Raw genomic sequence first — 18,336 nt, 5'->3', positions numbered from 1 at the left:
ATCATTGTGGTCTTTTTTAACCCAGGCTATTCTACGGTTCTATGAAGCAGCTTTTGTGCTGGAGCAGAAAGCACAGGAGCAGACTGGAGAAGGGCGGCGGCTGAGTAGGAAGAGAGGAATGAAAAGTAAACAAGTGGAAAAAAAATCTGCATCCTCAGCTAGGCATTTTCCTATCTTTGTGCAAATGTGATCCCATGAGATTACAGCCACTGGAAAGGCGAACTAAAAAAAAAAAAAAAAACTGTGCTCACTAAATTTGTTTTTATTAAGGAGACTTAAGTGAGTGTTGAAGATGTAGTAAAGGTAAAAGCAGATGCAATTAAAGTAAAGCTGTGGAATAAACTCAAATATAGAGAAGAGATAATGAACAGAAATAATAGAATTTACTAAGAGAAGCATTAAAATGATTGAGAGGTTACAATCAGCAACAGAAAGGAATTTGCATTCAGGGATAGCAAACTTGAACTATGAAAAGAAGTGATGAATACCAAGACCTATAGTTGCAGGGGATGGGTAAAAAATAAGTCATCAATATAAAAACAGTGCAGAGAGAAAGATCTTCAGGAACAGATAGAAAGTCCCCAGCTATCTTGCAGCATGAAAGACATTGTGCTGAAATATGTTGTGGAATTTAGCAGGGAGGTGGGGAGAAAATTAGAAGAAAGTTTCACCAAATGCTGCAGAAGATAACATTTTCAAAGGGAGAAGAGAATTGGAAGTGTCAAGGATAAAGAAAACAAATGAGAAAAGTGTGTGGAACACATTCTAAGCAATTCTCAAATTTGGCAATCTGAGAAAAGTTTCAGGTTGAGATGGGAAGCTGAGTGGAGGCAATTCCAAGTGCACGAGAATAATAGCAACTACTTTTGTTTGCAGATCCACTGAACGTAGTTTTCTAAAGAGAAGAACCACTGTAAATTACTAGTGAGACACGTGTCCGCACATTGAGGGTTGGTATATTGAGTATAGGTAGATAAATTTGTGGCCTACAGCATGAAATCTGCTTAAACAGATTGAAATTATTTTTACACAATATCTACAGAAAACGATGTTTTGTATATAATTTCAACTCATTTCCCTGCAGAAAAAAATTTCTGTGAATGCATATCACTTCATGTTGTAAATGCCCAAGGGATGTATAACATTTTGTAATAACTTTTGTTTTATGTTTATTCAATTAGCAGAGTTTTGTTAATTACAAATGAATTAATAAGGCTGCTTCTTCAGGTGTAGTTTGATAAAGAATATTCCCCTTCCTGCTGCTAATACGTTTGATTTTTTGTTTGAAGCACAAAAAATATACATACAGAAAAGGTCAGTTGAGTGAGTATCCCAAACACTAGTTCTAACAAGAAAGTATAATTATCCCTACAAATCGTAGAAGACCTCCAATTTTTCAGGTACTGAAACACCAAAAAAAAAAAAAAAAAAGTAGAAAGAAGCCATTTTGTATGCAATAATAAGATGGTCCTCTATATTACTATGGTATCTACATTACATAGGCTTTAAGGAGGAAAAAAAGTAGGGTAAACCTTCTAGGTAAATAGTTTAGTTTTATGAAGTATTACTCTCCATGTAACTGAAAAAAACTTATTTCCAGTATCTCGTTGATTTATCAACATGTTTACTAAGAAGGATCAATGCAGTCAGAAAACTAACAAGCTTGAAAACCATCACAAAATACATGGTTCAGAGAAAGTTACTTCCTGTTTCAACTGGGGTGACTGAAGAAATGAGATTTTCTATTACAGTCCATCACTGAGAAGAAATATTAAAATATTACAGTAAGGTTTTCTATGCAAATCTTTTTCTCCACAAGTTTTAGCTGCGCAATTAAGATTGGACAACTCTTTAATGTAAGAACGTGGACAAGTCACTGTATTAGTTGTCAGACAAAGATTACTGAGAGAAAAAGTTGCAACTGAGAAACAAAATCAGGTCTTTTCCACCAGTGATTTCAACCTTCGACATTACCAAGGGTCTTGTCTATGAGTTGATAAAATAGAGACCTAAGAAAACTTATGAAGGCTGACCACAGCACAGTCCTTGGTCTCACAATCCTCCTGTGCAACTGAGCTAGACAGGTTCTTGCATTGTCATCATCATCCTCATAATTTTGAGCTTGTTCAACTTCCCAAGCCTGATCACTAAAGATGCAAATGAACATTGATATTAATAATAATATATAATATATATCCTTCTATTAAGAAAAAGGATTGTGAAATGTGTTTTGCTCATCTTTCCCAAAAGTTTGTTTTTAGGGAAATAGAGGATTGTATTTTGAGCACTTTGTCTACAAACTTTACAGTTGTTCTTGGGAGAAGAAAATAGGATAACATACAATACTTAAAAAAATTGCAAAGCATTTGGCTTGTTTCAACATCTCTCACATTTTCATTGAGGGATGGACAGTATTAAATACAATAGCTCACACAGAAATTATCAGAATTTCTTTTAAAATAATTCATTAGTTACAACTTTTGTAAATATCTTATACACTCCTACTACAAAATGAGGATTGTCTATTAAATCACAGTATTTATAATACAGGCTAGCTAGTATCTACCTCTTCAGTTGTCAGTATCATTTTTCATGATCTGGAAGAAAATACTAAGCAACTGCTGACAAAACTTGCAGAGCATGCAAAAACTGGTGGACCGAGGCAAGCATTCTACAGAATAATCTGTTTCAAATGGTTAGGTGGCTTCATTCGAACAAGACAAATTTTTAACAAAGAAAAATGAAAAGTCGTAAATCCATTCAAAGGGAATGCAAGCCACATTTACAGGATGAGGAACTGGAAAAAAAGTGATTCTGAAGGTGGATAAGAAACTGTCAACACAGTGCAAAGCTATTGCTAAATGAGCTAATTGGATCCTTACAAAAGTAAAGGAATATTTAAATAGTTGATGTTTTGCATTATTTCTATGTTAACACTGATGCCACAAGTGCTGGAATACTACATTTACTCTGAAATGTACGTTAAAATCAAAGACAAAAAAAAAGGAAGATTCAGAGGTGAATTAAAAGATCGTCTGATATCAGAAAAATCTAACTGAAGAGAAGGTTAATATATTTACCTTCATCAAAAAAGCATCAGAAAATTACTTGCTCACAATGAGAGAAGCTAGAGTAAATCAGCTGAAAGTGTGGAAAACTTGTGTGAAAGTGAAAAAGTCTCAGCTGCTTAGAATAATGCAAATGTGCTATGTATAAAGAGGTCATATACATAGATGGTATATAGACGCTGCTGATTGTAAAAAATATCACTGCTTTTCATTTAAAGGGATTGGTACTGCTAATTTCCAGGAAAATGGGGAAATAGAGAATACTAGAGTTAAGAAAAAGCTGTTAAGCTGTTGCCTTATCACCACTCATGTCCAGAATAGGTAGAAAAATGAATTATTCACCAGCTGAAAACACCAAAGTATCCACTTTCTCTCATCGCTCCTTAAAAAAAAAAAAAAAAAAAAAAAAAAAAAAGTAAAAAAAATTTTGTTTAAAAAAAAAAAAAAAAAAAAAAAAAAAAAAGGAGAAAAGAATTTGGATTAGTCAGTCAAATAAAGAGTGAGACAAATTCAGATCTGAAGAGTATGAAGCAGCGTACGCAGACGTTAAACAGGGTTAGAGGGAACATTACTTGGGACCGCAGAGTGGGGGGAGGAGTGAGGGTTTTTGGTTGGTTGTTTCTGCTTGATAGGGAGTAGTGGAATTGGGAGGGTTGTTTGTCTATTTGTTTAAAACAAATATATGATTAGAAAAAAAGGAAAATGCAACAAAAATTGAATTACTTGCTTGTAAGCCAACACTTACAATTATGCTCTCCATAAAAAAAAAAAAAGTTCAAACAGTAAACCCTGCTGTCCAGTATGAACTTCTCATTTTCGTATTTACCACAGGAAAGAAAATATTCTGAAGGTAATAAATCACCCTATGAATGTACCTATGTGGTAAGAAGATTTTCAAATGCTGACAATCAGAAAGTAATATGTAGCAAAATCCAACATTTAAAATGAAATTCAAGAATTCCTCAGCCACGTTATGCAGGAAGCCAGTCTATATTATTTTAACAGTTCCTCACAGCTTTGAATTCACCAACACTAAGAATACAGGCATTCCTGAATTCCACTGCAACAGAAAAGGTAACTTGCACCAGACATTAATGGTAGTGCATATGGACAGATACAAATCCTAAGTGAATCCTCATCTGCTACTGAAGGGCAGATGTTGCTACATTTTCTGGCTTTCTTGAAAATGTATTTTATAGGGTAGCCAGGCAGAAGGAAGACTCAGAAGGTTAAGAGAGTGTCAGAAATTAAAAGGAACATTTACATACATATGTTCAAATTTTTTCAAATTGTGTCTAGTCATTCTAAGAACATACATAATTAAGCAAGGATAGATCATTTCATTTTCTTTTTTGCATATTGCCTAATCATCTAGAAATACTTCTAATTTCTACAGCCTTCAGCAGCTTCCTAAGTTACAAAGGTATGAATGTTGTTTATTATAAGCTTGAAGTAGCCTACGTGATGCTTCCAAGTAATATATATTTTAAAATGATTCTCTGAAATAGCAAGCAATAGAAAATACTAAGCAGCAGAAACATACTTGAGATTATGCTGAATTCATTTTGCAAAATATATTTTTGTTTATTGCAATAAATAATGTGAATAATAATTTCTGCTGGAAAGAAAAACGTATGAAGAAGTGATCTACAATTACGTAAATATAAATATATATTTATGTATGTAATTCCTTGACAGTAGGTTCCATGATAATTATCTTGTAGGAAGCAAACAGGAGAGAAACAAAGGAGCAAAGAGAATATTATCAAGGTATTTAGGTGAATGACATGAGCATTTTCCTCCTAAATACAAAGTATTATAGTATTCGAAGTTAAGGTTTTCATCAATATTCTTGTTCCTGAATTTATAGCTTTATGGGTTCTTTCACTTAAAAATAATCTTAGAATTACAGCACAGGTGAAAACAATTTTTCCAAATGTGAAGGAGAATGTAGAAATAGTTCACCTTCAACCTACCACATTGTGGCAATTCCAACAAAAACACTACTTTCTGTGACTGTAGATCCTGCAGGGCTTTTACTCTCTTACTCTCAAAGATATCCAGAAATACAACCTGTTCTCTTATCCTTATATCTGAGCAAAAAAGCAATCCCATTTTCTTAAGACATCAATTTTTACGTCTTTTGTGACAATTTATAAGGTTGCAGTTTTCCTATTATTCTGTCAGACAGACTTCTGTATTCTCAACGCAATGCAGCTGACCTCTGAATGCACCATAGGAAGCAGAAAAGTTTGATACTATCACTGCAGGGTAATTTCTTGGTAGTGAAACTTGTTGTTATTGAAATCTCTTAATTCCAATCATTGAAAATATTTCTTCAAAATGACCCTAGAGTTCCTGATCCGATTATTGTAAAAGTCAATGTTGAAGTAACTGCATTCAGTCAAGGGAAAATGTTAAGATGAGCAGATGAAATATGCAGGGCCTTACTCTTCTAGGATGCCTCTGACAAATGAATCTGAAATTCCTTACAAATTCACTGCACACTCTTTAACTCCTAAATGTTATTTCTAACCTAAACTAATTCAGTCTTTGCTTCCTAGTGCATTCCTACTGGGCATTAAAGAGCAAGGAATTATCTTGGAGTGCCATCATTAAAGAATCTCATGATGTGTTTGGAAGTTAGCTGGTAGGAAGGTACATAACTAGAATGAAAACAACAACTGACTTTTGGGGATGCTCCGTTTTTCTTCACAGAAAACAGTTTTTTTTTTTTTTTTTTTTTTTGGACACACACAAAGTGCTTCAGCTTCACATGGACAATTATTATATATTTGAGAAAATCAAAAGTGTTTGTTCATAGTTACCTGCAAAATATACTCTATATCTACAACCGACAAGAAATAAACCACTGAATTTGCAGTAGAATATGTAGGCTGATAAAGAGGAAAAATGATGTCTCAGATAAAACACTCTGGAATAGTTTGTTACAGGAATCCACTGAGCACCACCATTCCTGGAAGTTTGGTAAGCTTCTGCAGAAACAGTTGGACTATCCCTCTATCCACTCTATAGGCAGGGGGAATGTGATATGATAGTGCTGTTTGATTTCAAGGACAGAGAACACATCCCTGTCATCATTTTATTTTTGGAAATGCAATGATTAAAAGAAAATATACCCTTACAGGACAGTTGTTTTTCTCACAAAGATAAAATACACTAACTGGACAAAGAGTTTCTCCAAGATCAGCATGAGTTAGCGGTATTAGGTGCGTTAAGCATCTTGCAAACTGAATCTACTTCCTTTCAAAAGTTCCTTGGCTAACTGACTAAGGTGGAGCTTACTGGCAAAGAGCCTATGCTTTGACTAATTCCCTGAAAAGTGGACCGGGACAGGGCAGACAAAATAGAGCTCTTTATTCTTAAAGCTTAAGTGTTGAGCTTGATTTCATCATCTTACGTCTATATGAGTGGGGATGTAAAAAATAGAGCTGCTGCAAAGCATTCTACATAGCTATTATAACATTAACAGTACTCCTCACAGCACACCTGACTTAGGTCTGCACTGTTTTCTTTTTTTTTTCCAAGGTTTTCTGAATATACAACATCGACTTACTACAATTTATATGGAATGCTTTGCTAACTGAGTATTTACATGTATATATATATATATTTTAATTTAAAGAAGTTTCTCTTAGTTATTCTTCTGAATGATTTGTAGTCAGATTTGTGTTGTTTTTTTTTTTTAAGGTTTTTTTTTTTTTTTTTTTTTTTTTTTTTTTTTTTTTTTGAGGGGGGAGAAAGGGAGAGAAAGGAGGAAAGTGATGTTTGTTTGCTTTTGTGGGTTTTTTTTTTGTGGGGTTTTTTTTTTTTTTTTTTTCCAGGGGTGTACCACAGACAAGAATACTCTGAGGTCATTACAAAAAAATGCATCAATGACATCAGGGCAATGCTACACTCTGCGAAGCTGCAGATCAATCACAAAACGGTATTACTCTACCAGACTCTCGGGAAATAAGAATATCAGGTTGACTCATAACCACAAATATTAAAGGCTAAGAAGAAAGAAAACTATAGGTTCAACTCCAACTATTTGGGCTTGCTAGAAAGAAAAGCAGCACAAAAATACTGCATGTCAAAAAAAAGAAGTTGCTGGTGAGCATGAAATACCATTCAGATCACCTGGATTAAGTTGTTCCTTTCCAAAAATAAAAATTAATGGGTAAGTGAAATTTCTCTTTCATTGCCAAAAGCCTGTCTTCATGTATGGGATATGACTAGTTACAAGAAAGAATTAAATATACTTTTAAGAAAGATTACTATAACTTCCAAAGGAATAACTAAAACTCTCTCGTACAATGACAGTATCATTGATAACACAGATAGTAAAACAGAGTTAGTTGAAAGCAAACTCCACAAGATGCTATCCTTTTTCTGATAATTTACTTTTAGAGGAGCCCCAGTCCTTCACAATCCCATGTCATTTATTCCTCCTCTATACCTAAGGATTTAGGAACCTCTGTGTTCCTCCTGTTATCTCCACATTCCAATGGAGTTACTTTACTTCGCTGTTTCACTTTCAAGTGCTGTGGCACAGTTATCTGCAGCCATCAGCCCCCAGATAATCTTAGAATAACTGTTCAAAACAAGTACGAGGAGGTAAATCCTGTTTTGGGAGTTGCAGGGTTTTTTCTCCGTGAACAGGTACATGTATCTGTTGAAAAGAAAATATAAGATAAAATGCAGTTCTGCAGGAAAACATCACAACTGAGCAGGTTCCACATCCACCGTGGATACAGCCATGATAGAAACCTGTTAGTAACAAGACACAATCAAAAAAAGACAAGCATGGGAAGAATACATATCAAATATAAATAGAAATATGGCTGAGCAAGGGGGAAAAAAAGGCAAAGATACTCTGAAGTCAAAATAAAGCTGGGAGAGATTTTAGTAGGAACTCTGAGTACGTGCAGTTGCACTTTTCAAAGCAGAACTTCTGAAGCCTTAAGGGTGGGTTGTGATCATGAAAATCATCACTATTCAAAGATGTGTAATTTCCCTTCAACAGAACATGCAAGGTTGATATTCATACTATAAGATTACATAGAGTAATCATTGATAAAGAAGCATTATGTTCAAAACATAAAACACAAAAAGATCTAATTTTGGTGGGTTTTTTTTGCAAATAAAATTTGTATCCAGAACCTTGCTACACTGGAATTTTCAATACTCAGAGGGGCAAAATAATCTTCTCTCCAGAACCCCAACATTCAGATATAGTATTGCTGGATCATTTTAAGTTCATTACTCTGTTCATCTAAACTCTACAGCAAATGAAACTTTCAAGAAGCAAAAACTTGAGATTTACAGATCACTACAACAAATATTTAAAAGCATACTGCTTTCACCATGGTGTGGGTGATCTGGAAGTTAGGACAGAAAATCTTAAGGAAGATAAATCCCCTATCATCTCAGCTAGCCACTTTATACTGCACACAAGGAACCTACTAAATATTTTGTTATTGGCAGTGCAAATTGTTAACTATAATTTGTTTGCTCTTCCTAGCCAGGGGCACATGGATCACATATAATCTAGATAGTCTAAATAAAAGTAAACTGCCAGTGCAACTCTTTTCGGTCAACAGACTGCCTTCAGTAACCATTCTAAGAGCTACTGCACAATTTGCCCTACTGTACAAAGTGAAACATATTTCCTTTTAGGATCAATCCTCTAGAAATCAAGATGTCTCTATGAAATCATAGTAAACACAAACTCATTCTGAATCAACTTACATCACTTGCTGAACTTTTCCTCTAGTCCAACACCATTTAAAGACATCATTGCTCTGATGGGTATGCTCAAGTACAACGTGGAGTAAAGCCTACAGATTTCTTCTGCAAGTTTACTTTTCTCCAACACTTATAGCAAAAAAAAAACAAACAAAACCTTTTATTTTATTAAACGGTAACTTCTATCAGAAGCTTAAGAAATCACAAAGGTTACCTCCTCTTTTTAGTTCATTTCTGTGAAAGCGGAGCACTAAAGCAGCACAAAAACCTCTGTATAGTTCTGGAAAGGATTCAGAAAGGATTAAAAATATTTCTTCTTTTTTTTTTCCCCCCACCCTTCCCCCTGCAGTTTTCATCATTGCAATTTTTCATTCAGAATTATTCCAAAACAAATTCATGTAACATATTTTCTCTCGACGTCTCAAACCAAACAAGATTATAATTTGAAAAACTAAAAACTAGTAAAAATATTTCAAAAATTTATTTCCTTTACAGGATCTATACAACATCTAAGGGTTGAAGTCATTGACCAATCGACTTTCACCACTGGAATTTTGTTCTTGATTTAAATCATCACTGAAGTACTCCTTTGGCAGCAAAAACTTTAGAAAGCACAATAAATAATGTGATTAGTCAAACTCACTGATCTTTCATAAAGCCTTATAAAACTATGACATGGCCTTACACAGCAAAATGGAACTTTTTTAGCACTGGCATTTTATAAACAAGAAATAATACATCTGCAAGGTAGCAAAACAGTTTTAAGTCTGAGATCTCAATAAAATAATTTTTTTAAAAAACCATGGTTATAATAAAAATATATCTTCAAATCAATACTTAATTTACCCATCTTTTTAAGTTTTCTCTCTACATCTCATTCACTATGCCACTTACTGGGTCATTATTTCAGAGAGCATGCATAAGAAGAGAGTAAACACAGTTTGTCAAAATTCTTCACCAAATAAAAATACAGAAGAAAGATCAAAGTAATTAGAACAGCCAACATCAATAAAGGTACAACTTGTGCCTCCTGAAAGGCTGTGCACTTCCAGAGTGGAACATCATCAAACAAAGATGAACCTACAAAGGGGCAGAATGCAGACCCAAGGTAGTACAGGATTTGGGATACGGAAAGTATGGACTTGATCTGTTTCAAATATCCTTGCGGGTTTTTGTCTAACATCTAAAAACCAGCAGCTTCCTGTTAGTTTTTAATCCTGTATCCACCATTATTCTGCACAATGTAAAGAAATATTTCATTTACTTACTGCAAAAGAGCTGAGTAAATGGTTATATATTGTGCATATATATACACATAAATAGCTAGATTTAGTGTGATAATCTACTAGTGAGTTTGATTTTTTTTAGTATATTAAAAGTTCAATGAATAAAATTCTAGAGAGACTGCATGACCTCAGTTCAGCAGATATATTAACTGAATCACTGGAGTGAAGATAAGAATTGTCAGATGCAATTGGACATTTATGGACTGAGTAAGCTAGCATTTGTAGCTGCAAGCTGAAGAAATCATGAGTTGCATATAATGAGTATTTTAAAATGTCCTGTATAGTGTACTGCAGTATGCTGCAACCTGATATCTTACCAATACATTAAGATATGAATCAAAACCAAGGATTTGAAATCCGAGAAACCAGGTAGAAAATTCAAATGCAAGGACATCTTCAGTATATAGATGTTGCAGTGTCACGCCAAAATCCAGATCTCTTTGTAGTGGGTGTCCTTTCTACCTTCTTGCCAGCGGCAGGAAATATTGCAAACTTACATAAAAAGTTTGCAATATTTCCAAATATTTGCAAAAAAAGTAAAAAGGAGGCAGTGACTTAGCATCCATAAGAGTCAGCAATGGAATGTTGGCATGCACAGAAGCTTAAGATCTGGCTTCCAAGGTAGCTTTTATGATGTCATGGGGGATTTGCACTGTATCTCTGAAGTACTATACTACATTCCTAAAAGAAAGGGCTATCTAAAACCTCTGCTTTTACATCAGCAGTTGGCAAAACAGAACAAAAAAAGGATCATTTAAAAATATGAACTTTCCTATAGAAATGTATGCTGAAATATACTAATACATCATGCTAACCTGTTATTCCATCTTAGTGCTGCATCTTGAGCAAGGTATGGCAGTAATTACTTATGATGGTATCATCAAACACGCTACTGAAATCAGAACCTCCTGGAGTAGGTCCTGGATGATTTAAATTAGAAGAAGTCAAGAAGTAACAGCTTCCTAATCATCAGTCTTCTTCTAACAAGATACTTAGATTAATATAAGAACAATTACTTTCACTCTCCATCACCTACTAAATTGTTGTAATGTTGGATAAATAGAATTTACTGAGATCACCTTATGCTAAATTGATTTTTCTACTCTACAGAGCAAAGTGCTTTTCAGTTCAGAACTCAACGGTACATGCAGTGAAGTTATCTTGGTCAAAATAATACATTGAGTATATGGAATGTGAAGACATGCACAATATATTGATTTGCCCTGAAATTCTTATATAAATTTCTATATTCAGGTTCCTGAAATGAATGTTTCATACCCTGCAATAAATTATTTTTTTTTTCCCTTTTCGGTGGAGCATTTTTCAGCAACAGACACGCTCTTTTTAGAAATCACATATATCCTCATGAGACAGATAAAGTCATTCTATGCTGAGCTGAAGTCAGGACCTACCAAATCTAATACATCCTTTGAATCAAATTTATGATCTACTAAATCATATTGGTATTATGTATATTGAAAGCTCAAGTGATGAATCACCAGCTAAATCAGATTGCAAATACATGACAATATAGTATTTATTAAAATGGCTCAGTGATTTGTTTTAGTTGTCAGAACTTAATACGTCAACTTCTGAAAAACTCTTAAAAAAAATTGCAGGGATTTTTCAGAAAGGAAAAAGACACCATGTAAAAATGAGCTAGGAAAAGTCAATCTCTGAGTGCATCTGCAGAACAAGGTGTCACATGCTGCTGTTTTGTGGAAGTGCTCGAGCAGGGCTTTCAAATAAGTGCAAGCACTCTGCTGACAGTCACCTCTAGGCAGTTGTCTGGGATTTTACAATTACATTAGGCGGTGTGGTTTAACCCAGCAGCAGCTCAGCACCACACAGCCATTCGCTCACTCCCCCCTATATATCTACACACACACGCATATCTCCTCAATGCAATTACTCACCTCACACCAACTGACACCCTGCTACCAACCGTCCCACCACCTGCCACCTGAGGCCCAGCCAATCCCAGCACAGCAGCCAGCTCCTGTCTACTTCTTTTATAATTTGCTGATAGCCACCATTTTGAATGTTCTGTTTTTTTCATTTGGGGGGTTTGTTTTGCTTTTCAATTTTTGTTTTGTTAATCTGAGATGCATTTTTTTTTTTTTTCTGATAGCTGAGGGAAAATTCATATTTGCATTGCAAAGAAACTGAATCCCTCCGTAAAAAATGTAACATGAAATATTTCATCAAATTACTCAATCATGGGGTGGATCAAACTATTATTCTGAAGACTTTGTATTTTTCAGTTTTAATCTGTGTTTTATAAGTTTTTAATACACCATAGGAGTCTGTGTCACATTTTCAGAAGTCAGTTAGGTGTTCCATCAGCTGTCAATAACATTTGGTCTTGTTCATCACATTTACAATTACAACATACCTCACACATGGGGTAAAATTTGCTTAGTTATCCATTTTTATCATATTTACTGCCTAATACTTAAGTGAATTGGAACATCTTCTACTATTCATTTGATATACTTCACTATTTTTTAATGCTAGATTATACATTTCTGAATTAACGTCCAAATCCTCAAAAGTAGCATACCCTTGATAAAAACAAACAGGATGCTTTGAGATACAGCTAAGTGATAACACAGTTGCTGTTATTGCATGGTATGATACACAGTATTCAGCAAACAGTGTAGTGATGAATTCATAAAAGTGATAAAAAGACAGTTATTAGTGTATTTTTCACTGTTCGTTTTTCGTTTGCTTGTTTTGTTTTTCTGTTAATTTCTTTTATATCAGATTAGAGCTTTTTTAAGGTGAAATTATAAAAAAAATTGCATAGGAAATAGCAACCCTGGCTCAAAAGAAATCTAATGTAAATCATAATTTGTTATTAGATTACCCTCAGCATAACTCATCCGAACACCTTTATATGGTGCTGTTTAAGAATTCTATAACGTAGATAAATTAAAACACATTTAGCTGAGATGCAAGTCTGTGTTTGCAGAGGAGTCCTTCTGCGACCTTGCCAAGTTTACAGAGTGTGCCAATAACAGCTCGGATTAGAAAACTCACTGATTAAAATTTTGCTCACTAGGATAAAACACTTGAAATGAATCATCTCATTTTCCAGTATGTCCTCGGGTTGCTGCAGGCACAATAAATTACAGTCATATAATAGCAAACAACTGTAAAAAAATTAGAGTTAATACATTTCACATATAATGTAGCACCTGTTTTTGAAACTCCGAATTGTCTTAATTTTTTATGTTCATAGATAATGAAATATGGTCAGTACTTTTCAGTGTGGAAATGCAGAACCATCAGTTTGTTTGTTGTCCAAAATACATAGAACTGAAACCTTTCCACTGACTTAATCGGTAGACTAACGTTATCCGCATATTACTAATTAACATCAAATGCTATCCCTAATATCTCCACAAATAACGCTCTTGCAGAATGCAGAACATGCTGGGTATAACCTTGTGCTCCAGTGAAATGATCAGAATATAAATAGAAAACAGCAACATGCCATTGCAGTGGAAAATAATCAGCAAAAGTAGTAATGGAACTAATGCTTGCCAAAGCCTTGAACGTGGTGGCAAGAATGCAATCCATCATGCAGCTGTTTGTCATTTCTGCAAGGGGTTCCAAACAACAAAGGTTCACCTGAGGCAAATCTCCTAGGTGACCCCTCTAGTAAATGTAGAGATGTAGGCTCCTCCACAGGAAGACTGAGCTAGCTGATCCAGTTGCCTTCAGAAGAAGCCCATTTACTCCACCTACTGTAAAGACAGCCCGTGCAGTCACTCAGCTCTGGGGTAAAAGCCTATAATTTGCGTAGGTGTTACACAGAACTCTACTTTTCTATCTGAGCAAATAGATAACATCTGACTTTTTTTTATGATACAGCCCTAAACTTTTATCAAGATACTGAAGGAGATAATCCAGCAAGTTTGGTGGTTCACTGTGACCAGCACAATGCTCTATTTTAATGCCCTTTTATTTTATCTGTTTTAACTACATGCTGCAGTACTTTCAGAAAGTTTCACAGAGGATCATTACAGATGGTCTTGTAAAGACATCAAAAACCCCATGGTATCTCCTTAAATAAGTCGTCTTTTTGTCTTTTTTTCTATTCATCTCATGCCAGAAGTAAACTGTCCTGCAATTGCTGAAAGGTACTGAAGCTACATTTTGCACTTTGTGCATTAATCAGATTTGAAAACACTTGAGTACACATACACGTCAAAATGCCAGCTATCAGGCAAATTGGGTAAATGCCAAACTTAAAGAGAAAATATAAAAATGAAAGCACTGCTGCGGTTCTAATTGCTCTCAAAATTTATGTCAGGCTTTTGAACTGGATTTCAAAGCAAATGGGCACTCTTAAAATGATTATCATCTTTCATCATCGTTTCAAATCCTAAAAGGCAGCTTGCATTCTTCAGGATATCCTACCTTTCCCCTACTCTGAGATCTGGGTACTGTTACGTGACTGAGGCAGCTGCCTATCATGAAGTACTCCATCACCATTCCCAGAAATGACTGTGAAGGAGAAAATTAGATTACACAAGTGATCATGCTGAAAACTAACAAGACACATTCTGAAATTAAAATAGGACAAATTCGAAACAATTTGAAATTCCAAACCTCCATTCAATGTGTAGACCTAAATCACAGTTCACTTCTCAATTGTTCTATTCATTTTCTAAGTATTTTTACTATTCTAGTAAATTCTAGAATTCTAGTATTCGAACTAGTATTTTTAAACACAGACTGAGATTCGCTGCAGTCTGTTTCCAATCTTTGTGTTTGTTTTCAAGACCACAACATTATTATTTCATTGTATGTTTTAATATGTCTCAATTTCTTAAAAGGTGCACTAGAATTTTTTAGAAGAAAACTGAGACTAAAAGACTTTTTGTTCCTTTTTCTCCTTTTTTTTTTTTTTTTTTTAAGGAAACTATTTTACTGATCCAAGCAATTTACAATCTCAAGAGCATTTTTCGTAAAATACATGTTCAAAAAAATCACGTAATTTTAAGAATGATTTTCAGAGAAACTCTTAGAACACAAGTCTGTTTTCTTGAATGTTTTCTGGATCGTGGTTTTACTTGTCAGATTTTTCTTATATTAACATTACAACATTAATAAAATGTCAGTGCATGGCCAATTGTGTTAGGATCACAACCACACAAATACTAGAAGGTTAAAACTGGCTATTGAAAATATCTCATTTTTCATACTACAAGTATCATCCTTCATCTTAAAACTGTCTGCCACCGCTAACTGCAGACAAATATGAAATTAATCCTTAACAACCGTTTATGCAACTACTAATAAGGTAAAAAACTTATTACCTTTAAAATGATACATTGAAGAAAAAAGCTCTTTTTCTGAGTTCGCTCTATATTAGCCTTAACATTTTGTGCACGACTGTACAGATGACAGACAAAATATTTCCTCAGAAAATAACACAAGGCAGACAATAATGTTTCTGAAAGAGATTTCTTATATTCATGGAAATTAATGAATTTATAAATGAGTGATGAGATGACAGATTATTTTCAAGAATATTTCTCTATTCCTTTGATATTACTGCTGCCCCGAAGTAGAGGTTTGCTCTAAGAATGTTATGATATGCTTTAACTGTACAAAAACTGCACAGTTAAAATATCAGTTCAGTCCTTGTGAACAAGTAATTCTTTCTACATCCACTAGAAAGATAAATATATTAACAAAAGCTCAGACTTTGGACAGGATCTGAAGAATTATATGGAAAAAATTTTTGCTGTGCACATAAAGTGCATTCACTTCAACTTCTCATTCAGGAAAGCATCCTTATTCAGGAAAATATTTAAGCACTTACTTGACTTTAAACACATGTTTTGGGCCCGGTGAAGCAAATGAGATTTAATCACATTCCAAATAATGATGGATATAAAGCCAAAAGATATTAACATGAATGGTTTTTGGATCCAGGCTTTACATTTTTCAAGTCTTAAATATACACATACAGACATGTACATACACATATACATACACCCACGCACAGACACACACACAGAAAGAATCTGTCTCTAAACTAAGCCAAAATATGAGAATCTAGAATTGAAAAGATTATGTGTTAGGAAACCAAAATTAAATTGAAAATGCAGACTTGAAATACAGTGGCTGCTTCATCTTGCTGGTTCCTTGAAACTGAAGTTTATTTCCTCTGAAGTAAACAATTACAAAAGCCTAAGCATTTCCTGTCTAGAATCTTCCCTTCTACGCTCCTACCTCAAGTTTTGATCTCACAGAAAAGAAATGTTTTGGTTCTAACAAAAAACAGGTTTACAGAGCCTTTTTCTCACATTCTGATGCCAGGAACAAGAAACTACTTCTTGTCTGAAGAGATTAGCCTCTGGATAAGAAGCTGATGTTGGCAGAAGCATGGACTTTGCATCACAGCTTGCTTCATGGGTATTTTTTACAAGAGGTACCAAAATACAAATTTATGTTTTAAAACAGTATGATAAAAAGTTACAACTAGTTTAGCCATTAATTACTCAATCATTTATTAGAGTAAACAATCACTGTTTTTTTGAGATGGAAAAAAAGGGGATTTCTCATTTTATACCTCAAATAAAGACTATTTTTAGAATCAATTGCTCAAAAGAATGAACCTTCATTGGAGCTGTGTGGCACAATAACATCCCTCTTGAGGAGTTCACTTAAATTGCATTTAATCTCTTTGTAAAGCTTAATAATAACTGAAGCTACAAGACTTACCTCCTAAAACACAGTACTCTGGGATGCCAGGCTAGGCCTGACTAAGCATTTATAGACACTATGCAACTATGCATATATGCAACTACAGCAACTATGGCAAGTAGTACACGCATGAGATTTTTTTTTCTTATCTGTGGCAGAAGATCCCATGTCCAGTAAGTAGGAAGTTCAGGATTCTTCTTTAAAAGTCTTTTTGTATTTTGTTTATGGTTGCTTTTGAGCTAGAATACCGTATCAGTCATGTTGTAAGAACAGCACGAGAATGAAATATTGAAAGTCTTGAGGTCAAGTTTGATAATTCTTTCTGTGCTTCCATCAGACAGAAGATGATCTTGTGTCACTAATCAGTCTTTAAATGGAGCACAGATGAAAAGCTGATCCTGCAATCTATTTTAATTTCAGTAAGCTCTGCAACGCACATGATCTACTTCATTTTTTTCAGTTCTCTCCCCCATCCCACTGGGAAGGCAGGGAGCGAGCAAAGAAATGCGTTGTACTTAGCCACCTACTGGGTTAAACCACAACATTTACATTTTCATCATCACACAGACCCAAGTAAATCATTACTGTCTTATTTGCAAAGCTTCTAAGTTCTGAAAACAGTACAGCCTTTCAAGCTAGGAACTGAGAATACAGCAAAAACATAGCTGAAAGCTATCTAAAGGGCACCCTATACAAAACACAGAGAAGATACGAAGATGTCTATGTGACTAAATTCAGATATTACACGCAACAATATATATATTTTTACCAATCTTGGATTCAAAAGCTGTTCAACTCTCATTGCTTGAAAATAGCAGTGCTACTCTATGGACTGAGATGGCTTCTGGAGATATGAAAGACTTTCTTGTTTTTATTAGCTATGATAACTCCTAATAAGCAAAATGTATCAAACTTTCACCTGTCAAGGATATTCTGTTAAGATGAACATTACAAAACTCTTTTGGAAAGAAAAAAGGATTGTACATGAGACAAGAACAAAAAACAAGAGGAAAATCAGCACTTCAGATAGAAATTTAGAATGTGGTTTCTGACTGCACAGTGATTTGAACCTTTATACCGATGACTGATAAATTTTGTAATCTAAAACCAGATACTGTTGGAATTTTAGGAATCATTTTTATGACTGATGACTCCATTTCATTTGATATTGAATTGGATTGGTTTTATTTGATAGCTGCTTCTCTGCATTCCTTATGGAAGCATTACCACATTAGTGCTTGAAATATGTTTTGTTATTATTGAATAACACTAGTTACTCCTCCAACATTTTACTATACTGGTATGACTCTAATGAACTTAAGCACAAGGAATCCAGGTTTCTCTTTTTTCTTTTTTTTTTTCTCCTCCATAGAAAATGTGTTTCTCTGCTAGGGAACACAGAACTTTTACCTAAATCTTTCATTTCTAATTCCTATCACGTGCATTACTCAAATGGGGCAGCAGGGAAGCTGTACAACATACAGCCCATAGCCAGCTGAGATACT

Source organism: Centrocercus urophasianus, unplaced genomic scaffold, assembly GCF_019232065.1.
Source record: "Centrocercus urophasianus isolate 14NV4802_14NV808 unplaced genomic scaffold, USGS_Curo_1.0 seq_3, whole genome shotgun sequence".
Taxonomy (NCBI): domain Eukaryota; kingdom Metazoa; phylum Chordata; class Aves; order Galliformes; family Phasianidae; genus Centrocercus; species Centrocercus urophasianus.
The sequence above is the reverse complement of the archived record's forward strand: the minus strand, read 5'-3'. Positions refer to the sequence as shown.